General features: G+C 40.4%; 1 long non-coding RNA gene across 1 annotated transcript; it reads right to left on the bottom strand.

Moving 5' to 3' along the window:
* Positions 1 to 234: 234 nt before the first annotated feature.
* Positions 235 to 9720, bottom strand: LOC128591714 (uncharacterized). Its single transcript, XR_008381637.1, has 3 exons — positions 9674 to 9720; positions 1862 to 1980; positions 235 to 419 (listed from the first exon to the last, which is right to left on the bottom strand). It is a non-coding gene; the product is annotated as an uncharacterized LOC128591714 (long non-coding RNA).
* Positions 9721 to 11218: the final 1498 nt, after the last annotated feature.

The following is an 11218-nucleotide window of genomic DNA, read 5'->3' as shown; positions in this document are numbered from 1 at the left end:
GAAAGAAGGTATAAGTCAGTAGTAGATCTAAAATAGTAAGATAACTATATCTTTATTAGTAAGGTAACTAATAAAAATAGAGATGGTGGATACATGAGAGGAATGTAAGTGCATGAATTTGCTCGTCACTCATGGTGGGGAAATTTGAGTTCAAAATAACAAATCAGAAAATAAATTTTTAGCAGATTATATTAATTTACAAAGTAACCTGTATTCATGAGGGTAATGCTGGCATCTAAAACAAATGTCTCCAAATTTCAGTCACTCAACATAATATTTGTGTCTTTGTTATTCATATAACACTATAATGTGGGTGTATCCTGGATTGGTGGGTGGCTTTATTCCCAGTGGAGATTCAGGAACCGAGGCTTTCCCCATCTTGTGGCTCTGTCAGTCCTAGGTCCATCCTCTTCTACAGGCTGCCAGCAGAAAGAGAAAGAAAGTTAGCAAAGGAACACTCTTCTTTGAACATATTAGTTGGTAAAGGTCAATCATCATTTCTATTCATATTCCATTGGCAAGAACCAGTCATTTGGCTGCATCTAGATGCAAGAAAGGTGTTGGAATGGAGCAGAAAGTAGTGCTCCCTGGCTAGCCACATCCAAGTAACAATTGTATAGGATGAAAAGGAAAACATGAATTCTACTGGAGAATTATCTAGCTCCATGTTTTCAGCATTCATTTGGAGAACTATAAATCCTCCAATTTATAAAAAAAAAAAAAAACTAGGTTGCATAAAACCAATGTTGAAGAAGGTGCAAAAAATCTCCAGTCACTGTTAATTGCTATACATAGTATGTGAGGGTGTAAAAAGCTGCAGGATGTTTGGCAATGCTACTACTAGGAATTTATCCAACAAAAACATCTGGGTAAGTATGCAAAGGTATACTGTAAGGATGCTCATTACAGCACTTCTTTTTTGACAGACTGATCATGCTGGAAGGCTATGGTGTATATGTCACCATATATGCCTCAGGGTAGTATCTACCCAAGACTAGAGAAGTGGGTTTCCATATGCTCACATACACTCACACCCGTCAGTCATTGGTTAAGCAGAGGGTGGGAGGGAAACCTCTGGGCCTTCCTTGATGAAGACAAGAAAGCTAAAGGAGCCCTCCAAAAAAGACCTAAAGGTGCTAAAACTCACAAATACCTCATCCAGAGTACTTCAAACAAATACAGCAAGAAGGATCCGAGAGAACTGAGAGTAGCACTAGTATCTGCTACAAACTTAACCTTTAAAAAAAAAGGAGGGGGAGCTTAAGAGACTCATGTCTCTATGAGAAAGAGTATAAGATAAAAATAGTATTTGGAATCAGTGGGGTAAAGAATTTATCATCAAATAGCAGGGGGAAGAACTGAATTCCCTAACTCACACCATTTCCAAAAATAAGTTTCTGATACATTAAAGATTTAGAGGTTTAAAAAGAAATGAGAAAACTATTAGAAAATTCCAAAGGAGAATAGTTGTATAGTCTTTGAGTAGGTAGGCTTTTCTTAGGGTAGCTTTTCATTCATAATTTTATAAACAACAACCAAAAAAAGGGGAATTAAAATGACTACACAGCTAAAGGAGCATTAAGAAAAGTTAATAACGTAATTGCTCATTTACAACAAGGACTAAAATTGCAGTGCAAACTTTTCAAAGTCTCTTCTCTACAAAGCAGCAGGAATAAGATCCTTAACAGTATAATCCACCAAAGTACCTTACACTTACCTGGTCTCCCAACTCCTGTATAGATTTAGAATCATAGAATAACAGATTGAAATGGGACCTCAAAAGTCATATAATCTAAGCACTTCATTCCACAGAGGAAGATGCTGAAGCCCAGACGAGCAGTAATTGTCCCAGGCCACATACCTTGGTATTGGAAGAACATGAGCTTGACATCATGAGGTGTTTGCTTCTGTTTTTGTCCATGAACTTTGATAGGAGTCAAGAAGCACTCTTTTCTTTCTGCCACTTGTTTGGATGGGACACTAGTCAAAATTTTGGTTAAATTGCATAAGGTCATTAGTCATGCCAAGAATCAATGTATAACTGATGTCCGTTGTAACTTTATTAACATGTAAGTGTATTCAGTTTCACCAACAGTATCTCCTTGATCAAACAAGGGACTTTCTTTGTGAACTCTAATTGCCCCTAAGATACATTTGAAATCCTAGTAGCCAGACTGAGTAAGAGAATGTCTCCTTCTAAGAGTCATTAGGGGTCAGAAGGAGTCCACACTCTCACATGGCTTTGTTTTCCAGCTGCCCCTCAGCTGTCTACACTCCACCTTGAACTCTGCTTTATGAGTGAGGTGGCCCTTGGCCTCTTTTCCAAACTGAAAAGAATGTGAGCATTTCCTTTCCCAGCTGACTTCACATCCTTTCTACAACTGTGGAATCACATCTTTCATAAAGGTGAGATGACACAACTGCACTGGGTCTGGGTAAGCTATAACTCATAGTGGTGGTTTAACAAGAAACCACATCAGTGAGAACCTCTGGTGTGTTTTTGCCCCAACCGTCAAGGTGGAGGAGAAAGCAGCCAACTTGGTATCCCTCTCAGCCAACCCAGGCAATGGCATTTACAGAGGACTTACTAATTTCTTCTTCCCTCTCCCTTCCTACCTTGATGTCACTGGTTTTTCTTCTCCTTTCCCTTCTTCTACATCTGTCCATTGACTACTCCATGTTGGAACTATCGGAGGCACTAGGACTCCACAAATGAGCGTGACACCATTTGTACTTTGAGGAGCTGCAACTCTTGACGGTTCTACAGAATCAAACATCATCAGGCATGAGCCCTAATTCTGAAAACATCACTAGAATTTACCTTTGTTGATATTATGGTATAATCCCAATGATCTGCCACTGCTGAAACTTAATGGCAAAATTCCCCCATGAGCTCTGACCTCTTTCAGATACAGTCTACACAAGTGTTGCTCACACAGCATCTAACACACTGTATCAAACAAGGTGAGATTGAAATGCTTCTGTCCAGGTGCAGAGCTCTCTAGTTTAACTTCTGCTGATTTCCTGATACTCAGGATTCCAACTCCTTTGCTCTCCACTTCTCTCCCTACACTCTCTTGAGATTGGTCCACTTGACTAGACCTACGGAATCTTTCTGTCTCTTCAAAGGGAGTAAAATTTCTGACTTGTCTCTCCAGGTTGTCTTAATAGTTCACATCATTTCTCTTGATACTATAAGATGCTCTACCTATTGACCCCCAAGGTGAAGTCTCATTTCCTATGCTATCAATGTCACAATACCTAGTGTATATACCATTTTTCCTAGCTTTGTCATTAATTTCTGCCTCTGTTCCTTCTCACGTATTACCACCATGATTGTTGTTATTGAGGGTGCCCCTTGGTCTTTGCCTCAATGCCTCTTTAAAATTCCTCCTCAAAGATGAAAAATGCATACATAATTCATGGGCACCCTCAACAACAGTGATGATGGCTCAGAGCTGAGCATTTAGTACTGTGTTAATGCTTGACTTGCATTATCTCACTCAGTCTTCACAGGAACCCCATATGCACAGCTTTCCCAAGCACTGTAGGTAACTGTCTTAGTTAGGGTTCACCAAAACACACTTTGATATAAGGATTTGGGTATATACAGTTCATTTAGGAGGTGGTCTCAGGAAATAGTAGAAGAGTGATGGAGTGATGACCTGAGAGAAAGCTGTGAAGGATGTACCAATAGGTGAAACATCATTGCTAGCAACTAAGGCTCAATGCCCTGTAGACATCTGAGGGACTATAGAATATGCCCCAGAATTATCCCACCAAGAAACAAGAAATTTGGAATGGTATCTACTGATTCCCATCTTTCAATGATAGAAGATTACCCCTAGGGAATTTCACTCTTTACAGAACTTCTAGAGTATGAGGACCCAAGTACTCACTTGTGACTAAAAAAAAACCTGCAGGCATAAGCCTAAAGAAGCTATGTACAGGGGGTACCTGCAGCTGGCTTCAGAGTGGGCCAAGGCCATTAGGACAAGTCACTGATGGCATCTGCTACAGGAGTGCAGTAGAGAAATAGGAAAAGAGAAAAAGATGAGGAGACATAAACTGTGATCTCATCCTTGCCAAGCTTATGAGAATATATAAATCCCCCTAAAGAATTTAAATTTCATCCACCTAAGTGAGTAACTTCAATGATCTGCACACAGTTGCCCACCTTGGGGGCATAGCAGTGAGTAAAGCAATTATCAGCCTCATGAAGTTTACCTTCCAGAACAATAAAGTGCTAAATAAATCATGTTTATTCTCTATCCACCCTTCTTGCTTGATAGCTCATTAATCCGGGTTGTGGATAGAGGGCTGGAATTAGAACTTTGGACTTGGGACTTGGGACCCACGTTGCTCTGTTTTTATATTCAAAAGTGACATCTCAAATTTGAAAAAACTTCCAACTAGTCATATCTGCCAAGTGGAACACACAGCAGCCTGTCAAGCTGTTCTTGCTGTCATTTATAGATTTCCAGGTACTTCATCACAGAGGTTAAATATGGAGTCAGTCGGTACATGCCACACATTTGTGTCTACCACTTCTTTTTTAGACTTTTCACTGAAGTCTGCAGTGCCTCTACTTTTCTTTTTCTCTAGAGTTACCAGCATGTTCTTCTCGACCCTCTAAGCGCTAGACCAAGCCTTGTCAAAATGACTTCTGAGGGTGACACCCACTAACCTTGCCTTGTTACTCTTAGGTATTTTGATTGCCTGTCATACAGCCTCTTAGTACCCAACAGACCTTGTAGAAGACACCCACTCCACCCCTTACCTAGCTACCACTGATGGGCCCACAGTGGGAGAAGGATTCAGTAGCACGGGGAATGGACAATGGCCTTAGCTTGGCAGAGCAGGGCAGGCTTACACAGGAAAAATGGCTTATATTCATGTACACTCTGAACTGTGCTGCAGGGCCACTGCGGTGGCTTCCTAATGGTCTCTGTGCCTCCTTTCTGAGCTCCTTCAGAATAAATCTGAAGTCCTTCTTGGCCAGGGCTTACAAGATCCTACATGAACTACCCTCTCCCCTCCCCCCTGCCTCTCTGATCTTGCCCTGTACCACTCTCTCCATTCTTCATTCTGCTTCAGCCACTCCTCCATCAAAACAAGCACATTACCACCTCCGAGTCTTTGCACTTTCTGGTCCTTCTGTTTGGAATGTTCTTCCCCACACATTTGCATGGCCCACGCACTCTTTGCTTCATCCAGGTCTCTGCTCAGATATCACTGTATCCAAGAGGTCTTCCTCAATCCTGCTATCATGCAGAGCACCTACTACTCTATCACTGTGCAGACCTGGTACTCCATCCTATGCTCCACCATAGCAAGATCGCACCTTGCTTTTCTTGCTGTATGTGTTGTTGTTGTTGTTGTTTATTTCTCCCCACTAGAATGTATGTGCCATCACCAGCACCTAGAACAGGGCTTGTCATATAGCAATAAATATTTCTTAGTAAACAAGAAGAGAGATTTAATGAGTATATATGTGTTGAAAGGAACTGACCTTAGAGATACTGCAACCTGAATGTTAAACATTTACATATGTAAACTAACCCCTTCTATATGAATGCTACCCCACTGCTTTATTGCTGTAGAATTTTAAAGCAATCCTCACAAAGGCAATTGTCTAATAAACCTTTTAGGGAAAAATGACCAATTGTATTAGTTATTAGTAAGTTACTAATTAAAACAATAATGATATGCCATTACTAACCCAAATTTTCCAAATGCCTGGAGACAGGCTTTCCTGACCTAATCCTTCTCAGCTTTGCTCCTCCACCCACCTCTGCTGTGGTAAAGAATAAGCAATTAAATTTTCTGGAAGTTATAGGGCCTCTCCCCTTGCCTGGGGCACTCGAGTGCTTCTTCTGAGAGGCTAGAGCCTACTTTGGGCACAAAAAAAAAATTACTGTGGTTGGCTCTTTCCTGCAAGTATCAAACACTGACAGGCAGATCAATAGTACAGCCCATTATAACATCTGCTCACTTAATCAAATGGGACATAGCTAATTCTTACTCACAAGAGCTACCCACTATGTCAGTGAGCTGTGGGTTCACAATAGAGTTTGTACTCCTGGTAAGAGGGAAAAAGAGCAGAGCAGAAGAAGTCAAGGGGGTATCAGCTTTTGAGAAGAGGAATAAAGCTGCAAGCACCTTAAGTTGTGAGAGGCCTTGCCCCTCCACTTCAGCCCATACTTCTGCGCTGACTAGGGAGCTGCTTGGAGTCACGCAGAGACATTGCACTGGAGGGCGGGCGCAGCAGAAATCAGTGCCTGCCAATCCTGATCACTCTGGTGTACGGTGACAGCTCCTATCAGGACTCAGCCTTCCAGCAGTGGAATTCACATCACCCATACCAGGCCAGGGAGGGAACAGACAGAACAAATGCTCCCCCATATTGGGCCCTATGACTGGGGGCCAAGCATGCCTCCACCCCTGCAGGGGATCTGAGCAGAGGAGTAGCCTTAGATGTCACAGGCACCACCTAAAAAGCTTTGGGTGATATCCTCAGCAGGTCCTAGGTATAGGGAGAGAACCATGATCCACTAGCAACTTAAAGAAATGAAAGAATCACTTAGGAAATTTCAAAGCACAGCACAAAGTTCCACAACAAACTAAACCAAAAAGAAAGAATCTCAGAGCTTGAAGACAAGGCTCTCAAAATAATCCAGTCAGTCAACGAGGAAGAGAAGAGAACCAAAAAAGTGATTGCTTAATCACTCAAAGAGATATGGAGCTATGTGAAGCAAAATGACATTTGAATTATAGGTATTCCCTGAAGGAGGAGAGGAAAGAGCTAAAAGTCTACAAAACCTATTTGAGGAAATTATTGAGGAAAACTGCCCTGCTATCACCAGAAACTCAGACATAGAGTCACAAGATGGTCATCAAACATTGGAACAGTCAAAGCGAGTAGGTCATCTCTAAAACACATAGAGACATAGACCAATGGAACAGAATAGAGAAGTCAGATATAAACCATCTACTTATAGCCAGTTGATCTTTGAGAAAGCAGACAGCAGTGAACACTGAAGAAAGAAGCCTTATTTGATAAACTGCTGAGAATATTGGATAGCCACATACAGAAGAATGAAACAGGATGCCCAACTCTCATGACGCACGAAAATTAATTCAAGATGCATAAAAGCCTTAAATGTCAGGCACAAAACCATAAAAATTCTAAAAATGTATATAAAAAAACACTTTTAGATATTGACCTAGATAATGAATTTATGGCTAAGACCCCACTGGCAATTACAGAAACAACAAAAATAAATAAATGACATTTGATTAAACTAAAAAGCTTTTGCACAAGTAAGGAAGTAATCAGTAGAGTAAATAGAAAACCTATAGAATGGGACAAAATATTACAAACTATACATCAGATAAAGAGCTAATATCCAGAATCTACCAAGAACTCAAGCAAATTAGCAAGCAAAAAGCAAACAACCCCATCAAAAGGTGGACAAAAGATATGAACTGAAGCTTTTCAAAAAAAGATAGACAACTGGCTAATAAACATATGAAAGCATGTTCAGTGTCACAAATCATCAGGGAAATGCAAATTAAAACCACAATGAGATATCATTTTACACCAGTTAGAATGGTTTTTATTATGAATAAAAAGTCCAAAAACAATAGATTCTGATACTGATGCAGAGAGAAAGGAAGACTTAATCACTGTTGGTGGGACTGCAAATTAGTACAACCTCTCTAAATAACAATATGGAGATTCCTCAAAGAACTAAAGGTAGACCTACCATTCGATCCAGCATTTTCACTATTGGGCATTTACCCAAAGGAAAAGAAGACTTTTATCAAAAAGTCACCTACACTCAAATGTTTATTACACATAATTCACAATTGCTAACATGTGGGATCAACCCAAGTGCCCATCAGTTCATGAATGAATTAATAAAATGTGATATATGTATACCATGGAGTACTACTTGGCCATTGAAAAGGCGAATTAATGTCTGTTGCAACAATCTGGATAGAACTGGAGAAGTGAAGTATCTAAAGAATGGAAAAACAAACCCTACATTTACTCCCTATTAAATTGGGACTAACTGATGAGCACACATGTGCACCTCAGGAAGCAAAACTTTGAAAATAAGCAGGGAAGACTTGGGAGGAAGGGAAAGGTAAAAACCTATCCGACAGGTACAATGAATACTCTTTTGATGATGGGCACACTTACAGCCATGACTCAAGCTTTACAAAAACTATCCATGTAACCAAAAATATTGGTATCTCCTTACTATTTTGAAATGTAAAAAATAAATAAATAATGAAAATTTTTAAAATAAAAACCCTGTACATAAGGTCAGCTTATGCATACTTCCCTCCAAATACTGGGGTTGCTGATTTCTATAGTACTTTACACCAAGGTGTTGGATTCCCCCAAAAGGGCACAAGAAAAGAAATATATAATATCTGGTTCTTTCCCTCACTTCTCTCTCAAACTAGAAAAAAAAAAAAAGAAAGGTAGAAAGGAAGGTATTAAAGTATTTGAATCATTCTTTTCACCGAGCCCTTGACTTACAGAGGTTTGATTTTGAGTTTCTGTTCAAAATAACAGAAAGAGCCTAATAGTTAATATAGTAAGAACTTGGGGAAAGAAGAGAGTAGAAGGAAGAGCAAGAGGAAGATGAAGAGGAGAAGAGAAAAAGGAGAAGTGAGAAGAGAAGAACAAAGAGACGAGGAAAAACCAATTATGATTTACTACTACTACCTGGTCAGCGACTTCTTTACTATCTTTGGGTCATGTTTTCCTTTGGGGGTAGATGGATGCATGATCCTCACTAGATCGACTCATTTAGTTTGTACCTGTTTTTCACTCTGGCCTCCCCCAGGCTCCATCTGCACGTCCATGCTGACCACTATCTCGATATGCACGTCTCTCTAGACATGCTGAAAATCTGCTGGCTGTTCCAGAGGCATGTCAAATTTAATACGTTCAATACTGATATCGATTTTACTGCAGAACCTGTTTAACACACCTTATCCATTGGACTACATGGTGTGAACATCCCTCCAGCTGTGGAAGTGGGAAACTCAGGACCCACACTTGAGTGCTGGTCTGCCCACCCCTGCCTCTGCTTCAACTGACTCGGCATCAAGTCCTGTCAGTTCTGCCAGCCAAATGTAATTCCTGTTAACTCTGCTCTATCACCTCCACTGGCAACACCCTCATCTAAAATAAACTACCATCTGCTCACGTAGCTCATGGCAATAGCCCCCTTTCCACTCTTCCCCTTTCCACAAGTCTCTAACCTACTGTCCGGATGTCAGCAAGAGTTATCTTCACAAACATAAAGCAAATCAATTTCTCCCCCTACTTAAATGGATTGCTGGATTCGCATTATAATCTGAGGAAAATCCTAAATCTTTAACAAGCCACTATACAACCAGGCCTTTCCTACCCCTCCAGCGGCCTACCATTTTCTCTCACTCATCCTGATGCACTTCTCTGCCATTCCAGCACTAACACACCAAGTGCTTTCTGACTGCAAGACCTCCTTTCATGTCATTCCTCCTGTATGCAACACACCTCACTCTTTGGCTGCCTCCCTCCAGCTCATTTTTCATGTCTCAGCTGAAATGTCACTTCTTTAGAGACGCCTTCCCCAACCTCAAAATTCAATCACAATCCCGTGCTTACCTCCATAGATTGAACCACTCAATCTTAGTTCCAACCTCCTTCTGTTGGAAGAGAATAGAATGCTACCACGTGCATTGCTGACCCCCTTGTAGCTGGATGCTAATTTGGTTCCACCTGGAAGTTTCCACTGGCAAGCACCATCCTGGAAACTATCCCAGTTTTCAGACTCCTAAGAATGAAGTGGTGGGTACAGAGGCATTAGCAGTCACGGTGGCATATTGATCTGGCTTACTTGGTTATGCATCACAGCCTTGGGTGTCCATTTTGTAGTTACCTGGGTGTTCAGAGGCAGTTTTTCAGAGGCAGTTTTAGGGGAAATCTAAGTAGGTCACAGTGGGTTCTTGATTTTGACAAAGTTCCATGTGAGGGCCAGATCTGTAGCATTCCGAGTGATACTCCTGAAGACTGGCGATAAACTGCTTCTTTGGCCCTTCAGTGATTTTTACTAACACCTGATTCCTCATATTAATCTACAACTCACTTAAGTACCTACAGTTATTCTCTTTCCTGCACTGGAACCTCACTGATATGGTCTACCTATTGAACTCAGAATTCTTATCACAGGGCATAAATATATATTTATTTGTGGGGTAGTTTGTTTCCATCTGGGTCACTGCTGTGTGCAAGAACAGCGACAATACAAAAAGGAGATTAATCAATATTTACCAAACCAATGAGAGAATTTAGCACTTTCAACTGTGTGGGTAATTCACTCCTCAACTTATCACAGAGATAATTAGATTCACACCTCAGTTACCTCTTACATTTATAAACAATAACAAAATCGCCAAGTGTCTAAAAGGAATACAAACATAGTTCTGTTTTTTTTACCAAGTGCAAGATATTTAGAGCTGCTGCCTACAGTCTCAGTGATGGAGATGGTCCCGGATAGCTGAGAAAGCAATTCCATGAATTAATTCTTTTATCATCAAATCTGATCTGATCTAAGGTCAAGTCAGTCAGGTGACTTCATTTAGCTACCTAGAAAAGGACAATGAATATAGCAACCTGAATAACTCAGGTTATGCTACAGTTAAATAAAAATCATTCTAGGCCAAATGATTCTGGGTGTAACATTTGCAAGTTCTCAGATCAAAAGAAAACTTTGGTGTGGACCCAGAAGTCTCCAACCTCAAGTGTGAAATTTGAAAGAAAGAATTAATCACTTCCTAGAGTTCAATTTTTGTTTTAGTCTAAATTCTGCAATGGGACTTAAAAAAGCAGGTGAATATTAGGGTAGATCCAATCAAAGCAATGTTTCCAAAGCATCAGTGGTTCAAGCAGGCAATACCACAGGATGGCTAAGGACTGTGCTTTGAACTACACAGATCTGGATGAAAATACAGTCTCTTCCATTAACGAGCTGAAATACATTGAGCAAGTCACCAACCTTCTAAGGTTCAGCTTCCTCACTTGTAAAATAAAAATCCCAGTCATACCTATGACTGGTCACAGAGTTGGTTTCTAGGACTTAAGAAGAATTGCATATGTAAATTGCTTAGCATAGAATTTAGAACCTAATCTACATGTGTTTGAAAAAAAAAC

The sequence above is a fragment of the Nycticebus coucang genome, chromosome 8, assembly GCF_027406575.1.
Source record: "Nycticebus coucang isolate mNycCou1 chromosome 8, mNycCou1.pri, whole genome shotgun sequence".
In the NCBI taxonomy this organism is placed as follows: Eukaryota; Metazoa; Chordata; class Mammalia; order Primates; family Lorisidae; genus Nycticebus; species Nycticebus coucang.
Note: the sequence above shows the minus strand (reverse complement) of the source record. Positions and strands in the feature narration are given on the sequence as shown.